General features: G+C 46.9%; 2 pseudogenes; one reads left to right on the top strand and one right to left on the bottom strand.

Annotated features, from left to right (window-relative positions):
- Positions 1-2,730: 2,730 nt before the first annotated feature.
- On the bottom strand, positions 2,731-3,251 carry LOC109260796 (zinc finger protein 831-like; annotated as a pseudogene).
- A 2,172-nt stretch (positions 3,252-5,423) lies between these two features.
- Positions 5,424-21,878, top strand: part of LOC109260797 (protein Mdm4-like) — a 33,393-nt pseudogene continuing 16,938 nt past the window's right edge.

Raw genomic sequence — 21,878 nt, 5'->3', positions numbered from 1 at the left:
CCATTCAGGGAATATTGGAGGCTGTTAAAACAGCTCTATCAGCCCCCACCTCAGTTGGGTGGGCCTGTTTTTTAAGCTCCTCCCCCAAACTGGACAACGGTTGTCAAGGTTGGCTCCAAAAGCCTGTTTATTGGGTGGGATAGAAGTCCTTCTAGCCAGTTGACCCTCTCAGACCCTCTAAACATAGTGCCCCATGAGGGGGTTCATGAATCATCCCAGATGTTGGGAAGGACTCAATCAGCCCACCCTCATAGACTACGATTCCATACCTTATCTTGTTTGCTCAAACCACAAAAACTTCTCCTCCTTCTTCACTCTCACTGAGGTCTCACTGAGACCTTGGTTCTTATTCCACTGGAAATGCAACAGCAGTCACAGAATAGTCCCTCAGGTTCCCACTACCACAGCCACAACCTACCTGTGACTGTGCCTTCCCCTCCTCTACTACAAGTGAATTGTCTGTTCTTAGCTAAGGCTGACCTCTTACTTGTGAAGTGGTTCCCATCCCCACTTATCAGACCAACTACATAATTTGGGGAGCCCAGTACAGAATGAAAATGGAGAGTCTATTATTCAAAAATTGTTAAGAATCCCAAGACCCCACCAGCAGAGTGTTAAACCAAGCAAGGTGCCCTTCTGACACCATGGTCCTGGGTGACTGCACAGATCACATGTCCATGAAACTGGGCCCTGGCCCTGACCTGGCCTTATTCCTTAAGCCACCTTCTCCCACGGAAAGAATCCTGGCAGTGGTGAGTGGGTCTCTTGCTGAGGTAACCTGAGGAGGTACTTCAGGGAACAGGCATGGTCTTCCAGAGAAGCGAGCAAACCAGGAAATCAAGGCTAGGGAGCCAGCAGGGAGCCACTTGCACCTAGGTTTTGAGACACTGGCTGGTAACCACAGCCCACACACTGAAACTGGGGTTCCTTTGCCCTCGGCCCAACATGTCTCAGGACAGCCCACAGAGAAGCTAAGGAAACACCAGAGCACTCCAAGGACACATCTGCCAACCTGTCTCACTCACTCCATGTAGTCAGCACTCCGTTTCTCCTTGGGATCATGGTCTCCCTGGGATCGTGTCCCCTGGTTTGGGGACATCTAGCTTCTCCTGGCTGCTCAGCAAGTCCACTTCAGTTTCTTCTTTTCTGAAGGGAGCTTATCCTCCATGGGATAGAATTTGCTGGAACTACAGTTGGGGAACCTGGGGATGTCTTGGGCCCCCTGATAGATCTCCTTCCTGTCATCACCATGGAGGCCTCTTTCCCGCTTGGGGTCTGGCAAAACCAGCCTCAGGGCTTCTGCGTCACCTTTCTTGAAGGCCAGGTGCTGGTGGCAGCTGACACTCTGGCTCCACCCTCCCGTATGGAGGAATCAGAGGACTCTTACTGTCCAGATTGGCAGGGGGTCTCTGCAGTTTAGGATGGGGGGAAATGACATGGCTCTGTTCCCCATGGGCTGGTCACCAGTTTCTGTTCTGACTGCTCTAGCCTTCTGCTTGGGAGACTCAGTCACCAAAGAGACTTCTTGGGCTGGCTGACTTCCGTGAAGCCCCATCTTCCCCAACAGAAATGGTGTCGGGAGGGAAAATGGCATCACACAGATGGGTCCTCCTATCCCCTGGCTGGGCTGCACCCACTTGCCTCCCCTCCTTCCCTACTGCTTCTTCCTGTGGAGGCAGGTTCAGTTGTATTCACTGCCCATCCTCACCTCCTTCATCTTCTTGCCTCCACGGTGTCAGCCTTTCATTTTCTAGTGGATGCTCTTCAACATCTTACCACTTCTCCTGGGAACACACCTTCAGTTCCTCCCGGCTGCACTTTTTTTACTGGCCACATTGGCCGGCAGCCTCCTCCCCTGTGGCGTTTCTCTTTCCATCTCGGCTTTCTGTGGTGGTCAGGATATCTCCATCAGGTTAAAAGGCAGGCCATCTGTGGCATCATGGGCTCAAGGGGGACAGTTGGGGACACCTACTAAGGTTGTGTCCAAGCTGTAGCCCAAGAGGGCCAGGTAGTGTCTGGGGCTCAGAAGCTTCTGCTTCCTGGGGCAGGCTTCCACGGGCTCTGGCCCTCTTCGTGCTGTGCTCTGCTGCTCTTAATAAAAAGCAACAAGTTGCTCCTGATGATCAGCATACATTTTGCAGTGGTGGCAAACTGAGTGGAAACAGAGTAAAAGAAGAGGGGCCTAGATTTGTCCAGAGGAGTGAAGGTGGAAGGGGCTGTGGAGAGGGTGGTGTGCTTCCTCCACTGAGCTCAGGGCCCAGATGTCAAAACGGAAGGAGTCCTTGTAGGCACAGGGTACTTGGCGGGAACCATCAGCAACCCTGCGCTGTTGGAGGGGGACAGATAGCCTGAGACTGTGCTCTCACACTTTCTCAGCCTGTCCTCAGAGGCCTTGGTGTTTTGGGACTTCTCCAAGGAGAGTGCCTGCTGTCACTGCAGCAGCCCAAGCTTAATGGCAGTCAGAGACTTCTACTCTGGCATTTTATGCCGGCAGGAACCCAGGGAAAGCCATGTTTTGGAGTCCAAAGGGGCTTCCCTGTTGGGAGTCTCTAAATGTGGACCTGGACAGGAAACAGTTTCTGATTCATGTCTAGGCTCTTAGCAGCAAGGGACAAATGCATGGTGGACTTTGGGTCCAGCCCAATACCCTGGGTGCCTGGAGAAGGAAATTGCTTTATGCCCTGTCACCTTCCCTCTCTTCCGAGTGTCTCTCCAGACTCACTCCCTCCACTAGGAGGCTGTCCCACTCCCATCAGACTCAGAGGACAGTTGGGAGTTGCTGAGATGTGTCTGGATCTGCCTGTGCTTATATGTGTTGCTCTGGGTCATAAAGGCAAGGCTAGAGGTGTCACACAGGAAGGGTCTCTTGTGTGTGTAGGACTGGATGTGCTTTTCCAAAAAGCTGGGCTTCGGGCAGTCCTGGCCACAGTGCAGGCACAGTACATGCTGGCTTACTCATCTTACCTGGGTTTCCCAGGCCTGGCAACAGGACAGGTGGAGTACCCATGGTGTACACGCTCAGCACTGGGGCCACTGGCTGTCCGAGTTGGCCAGGGATGGGCCACTTGGGCCACAGCAGGAGGGTTAAGGACAAAGGGCATGCTGCCCCAATCCAGGCTGCCCATCTCTAGGGAAGCATGTGGCTGAACACCCCCAGCAGGCACTGCGTGGTCAAGGAGAACGGGCAGGGCCTTCAGGAACATGGCCGGTGCCAGGCCCTGCTCCAGTGATAAGATGATGGGGCCCAGCATTAGGCAGAAAGGAGGACAGACTACCTTAGGCCCCGGGGCAGCTGCGAGCAGGAGCTGTCAGTCCCTGGCAGGCACAGCAAGACGAGTGGGTTCTAGCACCTTCACCCCACATAGTTCAGGGCAGCCCAGGATGCTGGGCAAGCTGCAGCAACAAGCAGATGTTCCCATGGGTGCCTCTCTTCCCTCCACATTCAGTAAACCCTTGCCCCAGGCCAGGCACATACATCACCCCGTCAAAGTCTCACAACAACCACCCAAGAAAAGCACTATTTTCTCCATATAAGAAAAGAAGGACTGAGGCTCCCAGAACTGAAGTGACCTGTCCTGCAGCTACTAAATGGCGGAGTCAAGACTCAGACCCAGGTCTGCCTGGTATAGAATCGACACTCAGAAACTGTCTTGACTGTGTGGGGGAAAAGACATGCAGGGTGTCCAAGACCCTGGAGGTCCACAAGTATCCAGCGTACCGAGGGCAAGCCCCTTGCATCCTCTGGGACTCCATTTCCATATCTGTAAAATGGGCAGGGACCCAGCAGCTTCCCAGAGCCCTTCCCACTCTGGGGTTCTATCCCTGCCCTGGGATGTTCGTAACAAGAAAGAAAATTGGCTCAAGGGACAGGACGGCCTTCCTCAGCTCCTCAGAAGCAACGCTGTGCTACAGCTGGCCTCCACTGGCTCATATCACCTCCTATCAGCCCACGCTGCTTACACTAGCTCACACTGGCTCACGAGAGCTGATTGTTACGTTTTCAGGATTGTGTGAGCTGGTTGATTTAAATACAGCCATTATGAAGAATGAAGCACTGGGTATTGTATGGAAGTGATGAATTGCTAAATTCTACTCCTGAAACCAATATTACACTATATGTTAACTAACTGGAATTGAAACGAAAACTTGAAGGGCGTCTGACTTCAGCTCAAGTCATGACCTCATGGTTACTGAGTTCAAGCCCCATGTCGGCCTCTGTGCTGACAACTCGGAGGCTGGAGCCTGCTTTGGATTCTGTATCTCCCTCTCTCTCTGCCCCTCCCCCACTCACACTCTGTCTCTCTCTCTCTCTCTGTCTCAAAAATAAACTTTTAAAAATTAAACACTTGAAATATGAAAAGAGCTAAATAAACATACAATTACATAAATGACAGTGAAAACAAAATAATTTACTAAGTATTGTACTATATCTTATAGTATCTACGACATTGAGCAGGTTTTAGGTCTTACATCTGTACCATGGAAACGCCATATAATGCTGTATTGCCACGCACCTCTTCCCAACTCCTCATCACGTTGGGAGCTTAAAATCAGCTACGGTGAGAGGATTTACACCATGAAGACTGGCAAATGCCACAGAAGAAGCTTTTAATTTTGAGTAAGAGCTGGTTGTTTACCATTTCCCGGCATCCCACTGGAGAGAAGTGAGGGCAGATCAGGCCATCTTGCCTATCCTCTCTCCAACCACAAACACCTACCGTTCTGGATCTTGTAGCACTGGGCCACCTGCAAAGCCCCCCTGCCTCTCGAAATATCTGAACCCTTATATGTTTTTAAAGGAAAGAATTAAGAACAGAATTATTTGGAGATCAGCAGCTACTGAAGTTGATAAGCGCTGATATTAACATAAAGGCTTATCTCAAGAAACTGCATCATCTCTGCCGCCTGGAGAACTTCAAGGTGCTTCCAGGAAAAGAACAGACCTGAGTTCCCATCCCTCCTCAGCCATCATGCTTGCTCAAGGATGCCCTCCCTCGGCTCTAAGAACAGTGTCATTAGGGCAGAATTACCAGGAAAGTCAGATGAGATCATTTGTGTAAAAACATCTAGTGCAGTGCCTGGCCTAGAGGAGGTATTCAATCATAACTCGCAGGGCCCAGTGTAACACAAAAATGAGGAGCACCTTGCTTAAAAAACAGGGAAAACAGTACTCAAATATAAAACCCTATCTTTCTCAGTTTCTCTCTTGACTTGTCATGGGGCTTCTTTTTGCTATGTAAGGTCATGATAGAGAAAAAATTCAAGGTTTATATTATTAGCACAAATTTTACTGCCCACACTTGGGCCTGATGGCTACCAGGTTTCCCCTCCCACCAGCCACCTTGCCTAGCCGCTGCACTGAGACTGGGGGTGAGCTCTGAGCAGGTCGAGCTCTGCTTCCCACCGGTGTCTCTCCCCAATCCATGGCAGATGGACGATGCTTGGGGGTCCTTAAACCTGTGCACCAGGGCACGCTAGGTACCTGGATCCGGGGTGGACGAGAGGCTCATCTCCCCCAGGATGCAGCCTCTGCTAAGCTGCCTGGACATGTCGTGGCAATGCCAACTCCAGGGCAGGGCAACTACCACACAGCCTGCCCTGAAACTTCCCAGGGTGTGCGCACCTGAGCTCAAGCAGCCTGCACCCGGGCCCCCTTGGGAGTGGATGCTGACGGCACCAATCGGGCTCTCCACCCTCTCTCCTCCTACCTGCCACCCAGCTGCTGTCCCAGGCATGGGGTGGGGACGGGTGAGGGGGAGGCCAGGTGGGGCCCGGGGCACCAGACATCTTGGGAGCAGGTGCCTGAGAGCCTGTCCCAAGGAGGTAGAGGAGGCAGGACTGCGTGTGAGCTGAGGCTCCAAGCCCCTGGTACTTGTTCCTAAGTTCTGCTGGACTTCATTTTCAAAGGCAAAATTATCAAGAATTTCCAGACGGCAACAACAGAGCATTAAAGAGAGTTCAGGGCCTTTCAGAGCATGGGGCCCTGAGTGCCGACCCAGGTCGTGGGTGTGTGATGCCAGTCCTACCTGCTTGCCTCCTCAAGGACTCACCCCAGCAACTGGCTCATCAAGTTCTCTCTCTGTACTGGAGAAAGCCGGACCAGCTTACAAACACGTGGTAAAGAGAAACTCCAAAACTTTAAAAACACATATATATCCCCTGCTTCCACATCCAATGCCACGGACAGCCCTCATGTATTTACTCCATTTTGCACTCAAATTCCTAGAATGAGCTATGTTTGTCATCTTCACCTGCTCTCCTCTTTTTCCGACCACACTCCAATCAGGTTTTGTCTATTATCACATTAAAATGCCACTGTTATTCCCTCCGGACTCTCCGCTTACCTTTTCCTCTTATGATGGTCAGGGTGAGCAGCCTGCTGAGTGAGCATCCCTGCAAGGGTCAGTCTGCACCGCTGCGCGTCCACATACAAGCTGACGCTGTCTCTCTAAGGCTGAGAAGAGGACCGGAAACACTCTCTCCGGGACCTGTCCTGCCTGACGCCTCTCTTCTTGGAGAACATCTCAGCCACAGCAAAGATTCAAGGGAGGAATCAAGATGCTTTCCCTTCGGGCGCTTGCTTTCTTTTCCTTTCCTTTTCATTCCTCATCGAAGAGAATGCCGTGTGGACACTGCATGGCCAACTCTCCTATTCAGGACATTCTCAAGTTATCGTTACTACAAGATGTTTATCTGGAGAGCAAGAGCTTGAGTTCCACATTTTTCTATTGCTGTTCTCTACTTTAAACACACGCCCCAAATTCAAATTAGGGCCAAGAGAGTGTTACTGTTCGTTATGAAACACCTGGCTTCGTGGATAGAGGAGCCAGCCCTAATCATGCCACCAGTTACAGTGTTCAAAAACCAGAACTGTGTCTGTCCTCTTCTGGAAGACTTTTCTTTTTGAGATCACATCAGCATCTTGTTCTTTAAAAAGGAGCTGGTTGGCAAATTGGCTACATGTATCAGCAGCTGGTCTCACTTTTAGGAAGTCCAGGGGGAAAGCCCATTTGATTTGAAATTCTTCTGGAGTGTTAGCCATATGTGGTGCATCACAGCTCTGTTCACGCGAGACTTCTATGCAGGAAAAAAAAAAAAGAAAGGAAAAAGCTCTTACTTGTTTTTCTGGGTAGGACCTAATCATATTCGTGTTCCCTCCTGCTTATAAGCAGAGCAAGTTCAACTTTTCAATCCATCGTGCCTTCATGTCTCCCAGTTTTAAAACTTCTCTTTCAGTTTAAAAATGCCCCTTTCTGGCCTAATCTCCCTCACAGATATAAAGAGCTCTTAAAGATCAAGATGAAAAAGACCAAAAGCAAAATTTTTAGATGGACAAGTATAGACAGTCTGGAGAAAAGAATACACGATTCTTGAATATAAGAAAATAACACTCATCTTCGCTCACAATAAGTTAAAACTACAGTGAGACTACATTTCTCATCCATCCGTTGGGCAAAAATTCACAGACTTGACAAAACCCTCTGCTGGCAAGGCTGCTGGCAAACATTCCTGCTGGAAGGGAAAGCACCCATAGCCACTGTGGAGGGGGGTTGACGCTATGTAACAAAATTATCTCCACTCTGCTTACTGCTGAGAATAGACTCATTAATATCTTTAAATCTAATGAGGTTAGAGAGCCAATTCCAGAAATCCAGGACCAATTCAGAATATTCATCCTTAAAAATTTGTTCCTCTGGAACCACTCTTGGCACCAAAATCCTATTAGTCAGGGTTCTCCAGAGAAACAGAACCAATAGGATGGAAGGATGGATGGATGGATAGATAGATGAGACAGACAGATAGATAGATAGAGGAAAGTTATTATAGGAATTGGTTTACACAGTTCTAGAGGCTGAGAAGCCCCTTGATCTGCTGTCTACAAGCTGGAGACACAGAAAAGCTGGTGTAATTCAGTTCTGAAGGCCTGAGAACCAGGGAAGCCCAACAGTGTAAGTACTCGTCTGAGTCTACAAGGCCAGCACCAGGAGCACTAATGTCTGAGGGCAGGAGAATATGGTTCTCTCACTTCAAGCAAAGAGCACATTTCCCTTTTTCAGCCTTTTTCTTCTATTCAGCCCCTCAAGGTATTAGGTGATGCCGGGTCACATTGGTGAGGACAGCTCTTCTTCAGTCTGCTGATTCAAATGCTAATCCCTTTCAGAAACACCTTGACAAACACACCCAGAAGTAATGTTTCACCAGCTGTCTGGATATCCCTTAGCCCAGTCAAGTTGATGCATAAAATTGACCATCACAAAGCCTAATGGGAGGAATGGATTGTAACACAGTTTATGCTACTTATTTGCAAAGGTTTCAGCAAAAGGAGGGAGAGAGGGAGGGAGGGAAGAGAGGGAGAGGGAGAGGGAGAGGGAGAGGGAGAGGGAGAGGGAGAGGGAGAGGGAGAGGGAGAGGGAGAGGGAGAGGGAGAGGGAGAGGGAGAGGGAGGGAGAGAAAGGGAAGGAGGAGTGCGGAGAGGGGGTGGAAGAGAGAGAGAAGGAGGGAGGGAGAGAGGGAGAAAAGAGGGGGAGAGAGGGAGGCAGAAAAAGAACAGAGTGGAAAGAAAGAATAATGGAATAAGGTCAGGAGAAATGTTAGGTACCTCTTGCTGAAGAGTTCACAGATGATGACTGTATTACTTTTCAACTTTTCTTAATGTTTAACAAGTTTAAAAATAAAAAATTTAGGGGACTATCTGAGAAAAATCCCTTTCTGAGCTCCACCCAGCATCCTCAAGAGACAGGGGTGTGGACATAGAGTTGGAGGCTGCCATGTCCTCCTGACATTCTTTGGGTCCATGCAGGCTTCAGTAGCAACGGTGTCCCTGTCCATTCGCCCCTGTGCCTCCTGCTGTCTCTCCTGCTGGGGTGTACAGCTGGCAACTCCTAGAGCTGTGGCACCCAGCTCCTCATGGCCCCGCTTTCTCTCTTCTGGCTCTCTCTTATACATGCTGTGTATCCTCCTGAAGTCCAGGTGGGACTCCCCAGGGCCCCCAGGTTCACCTTGCAGCCCTCAACCCTGAGGTCACTCTGTGCCCCTGTAGCACCTCCTCTGGTGGGTTCACAGGCCAGCATTATGGTTACTGTTGGCTTCCCTCGATAGGGCCCTTCTGGGTGCCCTCCCTGCTACCCCGGAGTGAAGGCATCCAGGAAAATAGCATGTAGCACTTTTGCCCACATTTCATGAGCCAGCACTTGGTCCTCAAGCTGACTGCAAGAGAGGCTGGGGAATGTAAGATTCCTGTGTACCCAAAAAGGAAAGGTCCGGTGAGTATTTATAGACCGGCTGTGTCATAATTGCCTAGAGAGGCTAGGTGAGACCAGGACTCCCTGGGGGCTCAGGCAAACCCTGTCGGACCCGAGAAGGGCTGGGGGCAGCCTGAAAGGTATGGGAAAGGGAAAGGAGGCAAAGCCCGAAGGTTCCCAACAATTCAGAGGATGACTGGACTGCCCCGGGCACACTGCTTATGGTTCCCAGGCAAGTCAGCCTCGTTGAAAGCCTTAGGACTTGGTAGACACAAAGTCTCAATGACATTAAAATAGAATTTGATTTTTTTTTAAATAAAATGGGTCTTACATAGACTATTTCAGGAATCCATCTAAGGTCCAGATCGGGGTTTCTCAACCTTGGTACTAGTGATATTTGGGGCTAGATCAATGTTTGTCATGGGGGCTGTCCTATGCACTGAAGGGTGTTCAGAAGCATTCCTGCCCTCCCTTTCCTAGATGCTAGTGGCACCCACTCCCTAGCTGTCACAACCAAAACTGTTCCCACACATTGCCAAATACCCCCTGGGGGACAAAATCACTCTCATTTGAGGACCAGTGCTGCAGTGGATGTTAGAATCTCATGATTTCACATTTTCATAATATGTTTCCCAGGCTTACTTGTGGGGGTGACAGGCTGATGTGGGAGAGCCGAGGAGGGTCTGCCCCGTAAGTGAGGCACAAAGCGAGGGGCCCTTCCCTCGCATTAAGTTCCAATTTAATTTTAATCTGATAAAGTGGGATTTACAGAGAATATCTCAGGGCCATCTGTGCAGCAGCGGTTCTCAATGGGAGCAGTACCTCTCCCCCGACAACAGGCCTCGGGGAAGTTTCAAGATGTTTGAGGATGATTCCAATTGTCAACGACTGGAGCCTATTGCTGGCATCCAGCGGGCAGGGGCCAGGGATGCCAAATGGTCTGCAGTGCCCGGGACAGCCTAGAACAACAAACTTGTGTTCTGCCCAAATGCCATTTGAACTGCTGTGGAGAAACCACCAGAAGCACGAGCAATTTTAGAGCTGTTTTCACTGCCTCATAGAAATCCTGTTTGTGCAGGATAGCTGTAAATCTAGAGATTACTGGGTTCACTTATGATACAAGCTTCCAGAGGGCTTAACTTGCCCATAGATTTCAAAAAATCATGCAGTGAACAGATGCTGATGCAAAATTCCCTTGGAGTCAGTTTCTCGTGCCCAATCACAGACCAGGCTTTGAGGGGCCTGGAGCTTTGTAGCATCTGGTGGGAGAAGGCTCTGTTACAAACTACACGGGTGGCTTAGTTGGTTGAGCATCCAACTCCTCATTTCAGCTCCAGTCATGATCTCACGGTTTGTGAGTTCAAGCCCTGCATCAGGCTCCACACTGACATCAAGAGTGCAGCCTGCTTGGAATTCTCTCTCTCCCTCTCTCTGCCCCTCCCCTGTTTGTACTATCTCTCAAAAATAAATAAACATTTAATAACTAGATATCATACAAAATAACAAATATAAAATTAGGTACCAACACGAATATTTACTTAGAGTAAGAACAAAACTTGCAACAAATTGTAAATTTCAAAAAAAAATTGACAAATTTCCCAAACAAAAATCATAAAAATAATAGTATTTTCTGTGAATTAGCTTCCTGAATTATATTTACAATATTTTTCCCTTTTTTCTGGCTAGATGCTCTGATAACATCTTTACATGACAATAATTTTACAACGTCATTTTCCAATGAAATAATAAAAATACGGGGCGCCTGGGTGGCGCAGTCAGTTGGGCGTCCAACTTCAGCCAGGTCACGATCTCGCGGTCCGTGAGTGCGAGCCCCGCGTCAGGCTCTGGGCTGATGGCTCAGAGCCTGGAGCCTGTTTCCGATTCTGTGTCTCCCTCTCTCTCTGCCCCTCCCCCGTTCATGCTGTGTCTCTCTCTGTCCCAAAAATAAATAAACGTTGAAAAAAAATAAAAAATAAAAAATAAATAAAAATAATTCAGCCTTACATCCACCGTAGCTGATTGCAATCTATCTTATCGATAGAGGGGATGCCTGTTAACATATAAACTTCACACACACACATGTTCTTACTGCTTAGAGTATTGCTACAAGTCTGTACACACAAGCACGAGAATTCTATTTCTATTTGCTCCAATTAATCAAAGAAAAAAGACACGTTAGGTGGTTACAATTATAAATACTACATTTATTTATTTTTAACAAATTTTTCTAATGTTTATTCATTTTTGAGAGAGAGAAACAGAGTGTGAGCAGGGAGGGGAGGAAGGGAGACATAGAATCTGAAGCAGGCTCCAGGCTCTGAGCTGTCAGCACACAGCCTGATGTGGGCCTTGAACTTACAAACTGTGAGATCATGACCTGAGCCGAAGTCAGATGCTTAATCGACCGAGCCACTCAGGCGCCCCCATAAATGCTGCATTAATAAGTGTATTCATTGCCTACTGCTGCCACAGCAAATGACTGCAAGTTGAGTGGCCTGACACCTCAGGAGTGTATTCTCTCACACTTCTGGAAGCAAAAGTCCCAAATCAAGGTGTCGGCAGGGCCATGCTCCCTCCAAAGCTTGGAGGGGAGAATCCCTCCTGTCTCTTCCAGCTTTTTGTGGCTCCTAGCATTTCTGGGCCTGTCACATCACCCCAGCATCTGCCTCCATCTTCCCACAGCCTTCTCTGTGTCTCTGTGTGCCCTCTCCTCCATAAGGACAACAGCCATTGGATTAGTGCTCGCTTTAATCCAGAATGGCCTCATCTTAACTTAATTACATCTTCGAGGACTTATTTCCCAGTAAGGTCCGTGTTAGGTGGTTCCAGGTGGACATGAGTTTTGGGGGACACTATTCACCCCAGCACACCAACTATACCCCTGGCAGGAGAACTTCCATTTTGATTAGGCGTTAATGAGAACCGAAGCCCCCACTGTGTCTGCTGATGGGAAAGGTTTTCCACAACATCACGCTATATACTTTCCAGACCTTTTTCCTCCTCCACTGTGCACATATCTTTGGTACTTGCTGCTGTAGGTCCAGCCGATATCTCAATATGGCCAGAGGACACTTTGTCACAATGCCACATGTCTTGGCACAATAAATAAGCACGACTCCAGAGACACCCTTGTATTGGGACGGCTCACAATAAATTAACTACACACACAAGTCACTGTGCACCACATAAATATTTCCCGCTAAGAGTACACTGAGCGCACCCCTAACTCAAATTGCCCTCAGCCCGATCTCAAAAACGTCTGTGGCCACTTTGATACCAGCAGATTTGAAGGAAGCTATGCCATCCACTACACGGAGCTTCCAAAGTTGCTCTGGGTGTTAACCTCAGCTCAGCAGATGGGAGAAAAGGAAAAATGGAGTCTCGTTTAAGAGGTTCCCATGGGCTGTGGTGCAGGCCTGGAAATGGTGTGATCGTTTTCACCAGCATTCACCAAAACCCAGCCAGGTGTAGGGTGGATGTATGGCAGAGAGGAAGTAAACTTGACACAGAGGACTTAACCGACTGTGGTTAGAACGTCTTATTTTTGCAAATTTTGCAAAATCACATGACATGTGAACATGTTGTCAGGGCCCCTTCCAGGGGCTCACGAGGGGTCTCTGCAGGCGAGGGGCCTCCAAGCTTAAGCCCTGGTAGCCCATGCCAGTTAACTGTTTTGATAGGCTATCAAACTATTAAGCCAGGGAAAGGCCATGGACTGTGTAACTGGGTTTTGGCAAAGGAGTTGGCCAAGATCGTCATAGTTTTTTCATAAACAAATTATGGCCGGTCAGATGGAAGTGAACAAGCACACTCCGAGAGGCTCGCTGGTGGGTCAGCGGGAACCTGAGAAGATACCCCTGGGATATTCTAGCTCCCCTCCCTATTCCAGCCACACTGGTCCCCTTGCTTTTCCCTCTCTATGCCAGATACACTCCTGCCTCAGGGCCTTTGTATTTGCTGTCCTCTCTGGGTAAACTGTTCTTCTCCCCTTCCCCCCATATTGCATGCTGGCTCCCTCAATTCTTTGAGGGACTGTGGCTGTAGTAGACAGCGACCTACCAAAATGTATGCTCCCTGTCCATATTGTAGAATTATTGCTGGGACAATAGGTACATCTAGATAAGGATATGTGCTAAGCTGGCTGGGTTTTGGCCAAGTGAATGCCAGTGAAAACGATCACACCATTTCCAGGCCTGCATCACAGACCATGGGAACCTCTTAAACGAGACTCCATTTCTCCTTTTCTCCCATCTGCTGAGCTGAGGTTAACACCCAGAGCAACTCTGGAAGCTCCGTGTAGTGGGTGGCAGAGCCTCTATTAGAACAGATGCCACCTAATGATCCCATAGTCCCTCCCCACAACCCAGTGATCAGAGCAAGAAATAAACTCTTGTATTTAGCCACTGAGATTTGAGGGCTTATTTGTTATATCAGCTAGCATTACGTTAACTAGTACAGTCATTTTTCAGGGACATCTTCCTAGATTACTGTATTTAAAATTGCAACTGCTTCCCCTCCATTCCTCCACTCCCACTCCCTGTTTTCCACTCTGGCTTAATTTTTCTCCATAGACTTATGATCATCTGACACAGCATTTAGGCTTCATGAAGACAGGAAATGTGTCTGTTGTGTTTGCTACGGTACTTCCAGCATCTACCCAATAAACCCTTCTGTGACAATATTCTGTATCTGTGCTGTCCAGTGTAGCCACCGGCCACATGTATCTACTGAGCATGTGAAATGTGGCTAGTGCGACTGAATTTCTAATTTTAGTTAATTTAAGTAGCCATATATGACTAATGGCTATCCTATCAGACAGTGCAGATCGAGAACAATGGTTCAGTGTAGCCATCCAAAAAATGTCTGTTGAATTTAAGAATAAATGGATTCAACAGGCTTTTGCTGAGTTTGTCATGTGCCACACGCAAATGAGATCCTCGTTACTCAGCAGTGCATTGGCCAGGGGCTAACCTGGGATACTCACTGAGATCTTCTTGAGTTTATTATTCTATGAGTGGCCAACTCAGTGTTTGAGAAATAAACCCAAATTTTCACCCTTCTCTGTGAGTTTAAGTTGGACAAGATTCATTTCCAGAACATGTTATATTCGATCTGGGTGAGGGAATTCTTTCACTGCCATTCACGACAGTTAAAGCCAAAATAATATCAGAGAAGAAAGTTCCAGTGCTATGTGTAGTGTGATTTGAGGATAGTTAAAAAGGCTTCATCTCCCAAGAGCATCTTTAATCTTCCCTTCTTCTTCCACAGTTCTGAGCTCAACACTCAGAAGGTGATAATTATACTGTGGCAGAGACGGCATCTGGTCTCTGAAAGCCATGTTGCCATCTTCTCAGACACATAGCCTGACTACATTTCCCAGTTTTTTGTGCAGTTAGGTTTGGTCATGTGACTGAATTATAGTGTGTATGGTTTCTTCGCAGGCTATTTTTTTTTTTTTCTTTTCCCCTCTGGTTTTGAGATTTTCTCCTTTACTGGAGTGCTCTGTAGTTTTACCACATTTTTCTAGGTGTGGATTTATTTTATCTTGCTTGGGAAAAGATATGCTTTGTTTAATCTAAAAACTCATGTCTTTTTTCAGTCCCAGAATTTGTTCTGTTGTTATCTCTTTGAATATTGTTCTGCCCGCCCCTGTCTCCCTTTAATTTTTCATTCTGCAACTTTGATTAGACATATGTTGGAACTTGCTCCAAATTAACTTTCTTTTAAAAAATTGTTTGAGAGAGGAAGCACAAGTTGGGGAGAGGGGTAGAGGGAGAGAGAGAGAGAGAAAGAGTCCTAAGCAGACTCCACGCTCAGCACAGAGCCCAACGTGGAGCCCAATGTGGGGCTTGATCTCACAACCACAAAATCATGACCTGAGCCGAAATCAAGAGGCAGACACTCAACTGACTGAGCTACACAGGCGCCCTCGAATTATTTTCATAGTTCATTTTTCTTTACTTCTCTCTCTCTCGCTCGCTCCCCCTCCACTCGGCCACATTTGGGGTAATTTCCTCACATATACCATTTAACTAATTTTCTTTTTGCCATTATTTACACTACTGTTTAGCCTGTCCACTCATTTCTATGACTCTATTTTTCATTAGTAAAAACTCTATTTGGTTCTCATTCAAATCTCTCTGGTCTTTCTTCATATTACATTGGGCTTTCATTCTGGTTCTCTCTTTTATGTCTTCAACTATTCAAAATATATTTATTGTGTTGTTACGATGATTCTCTAATACCCAATTTGGGGTGTCTATTCTCTTGTCTGCTGAACTTTCTAACTGTCCCTCACAATAGGTGCATTATTCTATACAACCATAATCGTTTATTGTGAATTCTTCTTTAGTGGGCTGTATTTTTTTTTTTCCTGGAGTCCTGTGAGTCACTAGCTGTGAAAATGGACCCGCAGAGTGGTTTTGCATTTGTTTCAGTTGGGAATTCTGGAGTTTTCAAAGGTTCCAGATCCACTTTTATGTTAGTTGTTTGGCTTGTGTTCCTGTGCCATACAGGTAATATAAACTCAAATTCTACACCAAGTAGGGTGTAATCCTGGGTTTTTCACCTCCTGCACAGGGCTTCCCTCCACCCAGGGGCCCAGCCACCAGCCTCCTCATCATCCCTGGGCCAGGCTTGCTTTCCTGGCAAGCCTGCCATGTCCCTTTTCAGCTCCTGGATAGGACAGCAGTCTGAGGTGAGATCTTCATGGTCCTGGGGTACCTGTTTGGCCTTAGTGCTCTGACTTTGATTCCGTTCTTCCTGTCCAGGCACTTGGGGATTTCCTTTATCCTTTTCTGAGCTCATGTATATATTTAAATTCTGGGGATATGTTTTTCGAGAATTTCTACATATTAGTAATAGAAGAGAGTTCTTATCATGAGCTCAGTCTGTTTTATCACTGGAAGAAGCCTCCTGTTGATTCTTTTTAGAATGTCTCAGAACTCTCCAACCTCTTTTCTCTGATTTACTTCTAGCATTCTTGTGACGGCAGGGGGCTGGTCTATGGGACATTTTTAATAAAGAGTGAATACCCCATTATGCAAACAAATCATAGAGACACATAATTTATGTAAAATTGGTCTGAAAAAGACATGATATACTTGTGTATGCTCTTAATGATATACAATGTAAATGTCAGACAGAAGCTTGAAAATCAGGGTCAGAAAACAGTGACCTTTCCATTCTGTCCAATATGTCCTTGGGATAAACTGCATTTTTATTGCATTATATTACATTACACCACTGCAATTATATGAGACTCTTGTTGGAATTTTGAATGCTTCTATCATTTTAATATACACGTATATTATGTATGGCAATTTGAGTGTTCTATAAACAAAATTCATTGTATAGAAATGAAATTGAAAAATACAATAATTCAATAATGCATAGAAATACACCGCAAAATAATAGTTAGGATATAAAAGAAATTATATGGCTTTTAAAAGTAAATACCTATGGCAAATAAGACCATAATATTGGACCTTGGACAAAGAGCCACTTTGGTTTAATATATCAATATTCCAAGAGAAAAAGAAAAAGAAGGAATTCTCAAAATGATTTTTGATAACTTTCACATTTCTACCAAGTAATGTTAGTGGTATATAGAAACCATGGCATGAAAGTACTCGTAGTTTTTGCAAACAATAATTAAGGCATAACAGAAGGTTTTATTTTTCATGTTGCATGGTTCTGAAAAAAAATTGTAAAAAGGATCCTTTTGGCTTTTGTGAGCTCCCTCGAGAAAAATGTTGATAATAAAGAAAGATGGAGAAAAAAAATGCTGGAATTTTACAACACAAACAAGACACACAAGCCATTTTCCTAACTTCACACTGTTCGGGAGAGTGACAAAACACCAATTTCCACAAGATGGTCTGTCTCACAAATATGGAACACTTCCCATTCAAATAGGTGTCTGGGGCATTGTGGGTAAGCCAGCCAAAACGAGTAGCAATAGCATGTAAATGAAACTAGCAACCTTCCCCATCCTGAGTATTCACCCGAGTCACTGGCACACTGTAGAAAGGCTGCCAGACCTTCCAGTGACAGAAACCTCACATCTGCTGCCTCCTACGACATCTCTGAAAAGCACCACCTCCGGCCTGGAGGGTTCCTTTGTTGGTGACATGCAGTTGAGGGGAGGAAATAACATGCCATTTGGTGTCCTCCGGGCAGGTCTGTGAACAGACTTGTGCTGGGTCTCTGTTCTGCTTTTTCAACATGTTCAAGATCTGCATGTGCTATGTGCTGTAACACGCAAGTGGCAGATAAACAAACCTGTGCTGATTTCCAGGAAAATGCAATTACCATTTTAGGAGAACCATTACATTTGTCTCAACCCAAATGATTTGCAAACTGACGAACTGCAGGTTGTCCGTGTGGCTTGTAAGACAACCACCTGATCCCCAGAAGTGCAGACGCGGCCACGACTCCCAGGGAGGCCTGGGCTCTCGCAGCAGGCGCGGCCAGGCTTGTGCTCATCTCCCCTGGTCCTGACCACTTGTGTGCATTCCAGCCTGACTTCCCCGGGCCAGGACCTGCACTTCTCAACCTTTCCCGGCCTCTGAAATCTGCATGGCTCTCCTCTGTGGCAGGCCGGAAGTGCTAGGGGCTCAATGCTAATTGCCCACTGCGATCACAGGCTTGACAGCGCCCAGTTGGCTGCCTTCCTTTCCCTGTTTCGCTTGCCTGCTCCCCTGCGGTGTTTCCTCAGACCCATTCCCAAGCCGGCTCTGTGTAGTTGAGACCTTGTTGCCAAGTCAGCCTCTGGAGGAACCCGAGCTCAGCTAATTCTCTTCTACCAGGGGTCTCTGCAACTGAACATTTTGGCAGGCTTCAAGATGTCGAGACATCTGGTGAGGAAGACATATATTAAAATGCTGCGTCAGGTGGGCACACGTTTTCCAGTTTACTGTTGGTGTTAAAAGCCAGTCTTGCATTCCAAGCTCACATCGGTATACCGTGCACATCTCTCTTTCTTACTCCTTGGGTCAGACTTGCTGCAAGGTTCCTATGCTTCTAGCTTGTGGCAAGTTCGCTAGTGCCTAACAGATGCACAGGGTCCCTTCAGATGATGGTGATGCCACTAAGAGCTGTGACGGGAAACAACTCTTTTAGAGGACAGCCTCAAGAGAGGAAACTGGGCTGTGTCTGAAAGCAAAGTTATGAGTGGAGGTAAGGCCAGAATTGAGTGAATATTGACCCCCATACTTTGGAATTAAAAATACCAGTTAAAATAATTAGGCCCTTTTGTTTCAAGTAGCAGAGTCACTCTGATTGCCTTGGGTCTTGAGGGCTTAAGAACACATGTGGCAATAATCAACATCTTCACCATCAATATAACTAATGTTTATCGAGCACCTAGTATGTGGGAAGCACTATCCTAAGTGTCTTACATGTATTAACTTACTTAAACTCCATAAAATGCTGAGGAGGAGGCATTATTATTGGCCCCATTTTATGGATGTGGGAACTGAGAGATTAAATAAAGGTGACAGTAGCCTTGACCTTGTGCTCACACGGGGAAAGAACAGCAGGGGTGGCCTCAGGGGAGCCTGAACGGAGTTGTGGGGCCTCTTTGCTGGCAGCTCATGGCTCCATGGCCGCCTTCTCTAGGCTCTGCCATCTCTGTGACTCAGTGTCCTCATCGTTGGGATTTTTGTGCCTGCTCCTGCCAATCAACTGCCTCAGCTTCTAGCCGGCTAATCTCTTGGCTTCTGCCTGTGCAAAGCTTGTTCATGGACACGGCCGCTCGTGACTCCTCCTCCTCAAGGCCCTTCTGCCGGGCTTCTGTCAGGCACCTCTCCTCTTCTGCTCTCCCCCACCTGGCTGACTCTGTATCTGTCACACACACCCAGGTCCCCAGGATGATTGAGTTGTGCCAGTTAATCTCCATCATCTCTATTGATGTGGAACTTTTACTCCAGGCCACCACTTGGCTTCTGGTCACCTCTAGATCTGCTGTTCTTGGGACACATGTCCATCTCTGCCCAATCTGGTGTGGTCTGAAGATGAGGTCACATGCATAAGAATGACCTCTGACTCAGGAACTGCCTGAAAACAGGGACCATTCAGAGGGGCCTACAACATGTGGCTGATGGCCAGAGATGTGACATGCCCAGTACCAAGGAGACCTGCTAAAGATTCTGCCAAGAGTCACTGAAAACCAGTCAGTGGGCTTAAAGATTATGGACATGTTTGGCCTCACTTTCTCCTTCCCTGGACTTGAGGTCTATGAGGAGCAGGGATTCCAGAAAAGTCTGAGTGCATTTGAAATAGGTAGTTGCCAGGGCTTCTGGGTAGCTCAGTCAGTTAAGTGACGGACTCTTGATTTCGACTCGGGTCATGATCCCATGGTTTGTGGGTTCAAACGCAGCATCAGGCTCCACGCTGTCATAGTGTGGAGCTCTCTCTCCCTCTCTCCCTCTCTCTCTGTCCCTCCCGTGTGTTCTCTCTCTCAAAATAAATACACTTGATTACAAAATGTTTTAATATTAAAAAAAATTTTTAATAATAGAAAAGAAACAGGTAGTTGCCCTTCCCCCATCCCAGAGACACCGAGTGCAGGGGGGAAGATCTTGGGGACATGCCCAGCGAAGGATGTCTACATCCTGTGCGTGTTTCATGGCCTGAATTGGACTTTGAAAACCATTTTAGGCTTCTTATTTGAAGAGAGGTGGATAAGGTGACAAGGGTTTGTTTTCCTTTATAAACTTTTAAAATGGAAGGACAACATACATAAAGGCAAGTGCACAGATCCTAAGTGTACAGCTCAGTGAATGCTTACAAAGTAAACACATCTGTGCAACCAGCAGCCAGATCAAGATATGTTACAGGGGGCTTTGCTCAGGGCTCTGGAAGTGCTCATTACCATTCTGTAGTTCATAGGTCATAGGATCATAGAAGATGCTTTGGAAACAATTGGGCCCACATCATTATTTTTGCATAAACTAAGCCCCAGAGTGGCCAATGTCAGGCACAAGGCCATGCAGTTAGAGAGCATCTGGTTTTTTGGTTTTGTTTTATTTTAAAACATCAGGCAGTTCTGATGTTGCTTAACTAAGGCAGTGCCCATGGATAAACCAGCCCACATTACCACTTCCATTTGTTTGTTCCACATGCCTCATTAACTCTTCTTATTCTGTGCTCAGTTTGTAGTCAAACCACCAAGATTTCTCCAGGATTTCTGTGTCCAGTGCTCAGGAAGATAGCTCTCTTCTCATTTCAGTAGCCAGTGGCAGCTGGGGGACATGTGGCACAGGTCAGCAGAGAGTGTGGGGTCGGTGCTCTCTAGATGGTTCCACGGAGCACCCTCCTGTACCATTTCTTTTTTATTTTTTTAAATATGAAATTTATTGTCAAATTAGTTTCCATACAACACCCAGTGCTCATTCCAAAAGGTGCCTTCCTCAATACCCATCACCCACCCTCCCCTCCCTCCCACCCCCATCAACCCTCAGTTTGTTCTCAGTTTTTAAGAGTCTCTTATGGTTTGCCTCCCTCCCTCTCTAACCTCTTTTTTTTTTTCCTTCCCCTCCCCCATGGTCTTCTGTTAAGTTTCTCAGGACCCACATAAGAGTGAAAACATATGGTATCTGTCTTTCTCTGTAGGACTTATTTCACTTAGCATAACACTCTCCAGTTCCATCCATGTTGCTACAAAAGGCCAGATTCCATTCTTTCTCATTGCCACGTAGTATTCCATTGTGTATATAAACCACAATTTCTTTATCCATTCATCAGTTGATGGACATTTAGGCTCTTTCCATAATTTGGCTATTATTGAAAGTGCTGCCATAAACATTGGGGTACAAGTGCCCCTATGCATCAGCACTCCTGTATCCCTTGGGTAAATTCCTAGCAGTGCTATTGCTGGGTCATAGGGTAGGTCCATTTTTAATTTTTTTTGAGGAACCTCCACACTGTTTTCCAGAGCGGCTGCACCAGTTTGCATTCCCATCAACAATGCAAGAAGGTTCCCGTTTCTCCACATCCTCGCCAGCATCTATAGTCTCTTGATTTGTTCATTTGAGCCACTCTGGCGTGAGGTGATATCTGAGTGTGGTTTTGATTTGTATTTCCCTGATGAGGAGCGACGTTGAGCATCTTTTCATGTGTCTGTTGGCCATCTGGATGTGTTCTTTAGAGAAGTGTCTATTCATGTTTTCTGCCCATTTCTTCACTGGATTATTTGTTTTTCAGGTGTGGAGTTTGGTGAGCTCTTTATAGATTTTGGATACTAGTCCTTTGTCCGAGATGTCATTTGCAAATATGTTTTCCCATTCTGTTGGTCGCCTTTTAGTTCTGTTGATTGTTTCCTTGGCAGTCTTGCACCATTTCTGCTGGCTTCAACATTTTGAGGACCTGGCTCATTCCATCTAAGGTTCTCATGGCAGAGATGATGCACTAGCCATCAGGATTGGCCTTTCCCTCCAAGACGTTGAGGTGTGGCTGGAAAGCAGCTGCCTAGTCAGGGAGTCCATTTCCCACACTCCGGCGGCAGGTGGCTCTTTGACTGCTCATTATGAGCACAACGTGAGTGGAAATACACATCTCACTTCTGGGCTGAGGTGCTTAAGAAGCAAGGGTACCTCCTGCAGGGTCTCTTTCCCCATTCACTGACGCTGAGAA

Source organism: Panthera pardus, unplaced genomic scaffold (assembly GCF_024362965.1).
Source record: "Panthera pardus isolate Hobbes unplaced genomic scaffold, ASM2436296v1 HiC_scaffold_27, whole genome shotgun sequence".
NCBI lineage: Eukaryota > Metazoa > Chordata > Mammalia > Carnivora > Felidae > Panthera > Panthera pardus.
This window is presented reverse-complemented; position numbering and strand designations above follow the sequence as displayed.